Here is a 1,904-nt window from a genome sequence, read left to right as displayed (position 1 = left end):
AGGTGGAAAACGGTTTAGAAGATGTTTTCTTTCTGCATTTTTCGCTGGTTTCAATCCAGTTTGATATATAATAATATCTGTGGTCCACAATGGTCGCTACACAGATATTTAAGTCAAGCATCGGTGGGATGGAAACTTAAAGTTGAGTGTTTATTTTTAATTTGCTTAGAGCTGCTTTTTTTCTCTGTATTGCAATCATTTTTGGCATATTTTTAGAAGCTCTGATAAGGTTACATGATGCCTGGAGGACCTATGTCTAGAACAGAAACGAAAGGAGAGCAAAAGAGAATGACAACGACAAAACAGAATACCAGTAATTGCTCATACTTAGCAGAGGAAGTTACTCCACAAATTGTTTCCTTGGGCACTACACCGTTAGTTATTTTTACGGATGCGTTATTTAAAGTGAATGTGTATTTTTAAAAGGTGGTTTAATCGATTCTTCCTTTGTTCAGGAATGAAAATCGAATTTTTATTGTCAACTGGAATTAAATAACAATTACCTGTACTCTTTTGGACATAAGGAAAAAGTTGATTTGTTTGTTTGTTCTGCTCTAAAATGCGAGCGAACAAGTGCTTTTTTAATTCGTTTGCCCAACTGAATTTCGTTGTGCCTGGACAGTGACAAGAAAATTTTGCCCTTATGTTACAAACACGTATTCGCAATTATTTCTCGTAAAATTAGAGGGAAATCTCACTAGCTTGTGTTTTTAGAAGTTTCTTTAAAGAGCCCAAACGTTAATTAAGTGTTGGAGCAGATCGTGTATGAAGTTCGTCCTTTCTTGGTTACATTGCCGTATTTTGCCGATTCTTGTACCAAGCCAACCTGGCGTGTTTCAAGGAAATACATCAAAATGTACATGATCTTGCTTTCAGAGATAAAGTGGAATAAAGTACATTGGTAAAACTCTAGATCTTCTTTGACCTTGAACTGACAAAGTTGTTTTTATGGCTTCTAATGTTATCGTCATTCCTATTCGCTGGCTATTGACAGTTAACTCTGAAATGGCTTTTTCTCCTTTCCCATTCCCTCGCTCAGGGTTTGCTTGTTTTCTTTTAGAACTCATGCGGTTCAAGAAAAAAATATTGACCAACTGGTGAATTGCAAAGTAAATTTACGTTCTAATTCGCTACTCTTAGCCGAACGTAAATTATTTTCCCCTTTAAAAAACATAACTAAATACAACAACTTGATGGTTGGATGCTCAGGCAGTCCAATCAAAGGACCGAGAACTTCACAAAGTAAAAAATAAACTGTGGTCTTACCGCGAAAAGCTGGAAAACACTAGAAGATTTAAATTTTATTCGAAGTGTTACCGCTCTACCGCTGTTACTCTTCGCTTCTTTTCGCTTTTTCTCGGCGGCTGCTTTGATAAGATAAGATAATGTTTATTCAGCTCATATTGTTGTTTACATTTGATTTGAAATTCTTGATGTATGTATGTATGTATGTATGTATGTATGTATGTAAATCTTTATTTAAACACGGAAAATCATCAGTTAAGCTTAAGTTAAAAACTAAAACTAATTACAACTGCTTTACATGATTGCCGTGTGGGAATCCGATATATCAGCTACCTTCTTGATATTTCGCTTAAAATGCTCAACGGATGCAGCATTTTTTAAGTTTTTGGGCAAGTTATTCCATAGCATGGCCCCGCTGTAAGAGAAGCTTCGTTTCAAATAATTGGTGCTTGGTTTGGACAGGGTCAGCATTCCCTCAGAGTTTCTTAAGTTGTAAGCAGAGTGACGCTGAGAGAAAAGACTTTGTAGATAATCCGGAGCAAGGTCATTCATGGTTTTATACATCATTAAGGCTTTTTGTTTCTTTCGGCGAAGAGATAGCCTCTCCCAGCTGAGGGTGGAAAGAAGGTGGTTTGAGCTCGCATCAAAGGGTGATTTAG

Source organism: Montipora foliosa, chromosome 12 (genome assembly GCF_036669935.1).
Source record: "Montipora foliosa isolate CH-2021 chromosome 12, ASM3666993v2, whole genome shotgun sequence".
In the NCBI taxonomy this organism is placed as follows: domain Eukaryota; kingdom Metazoa; phylum Cnidaria; class Anthozoa; order Scleractinia; family Acroporidae; genus Montipora; species Montipora foliosa.
Note: the sequence above shows the minus strand (reverse complement) of the source record.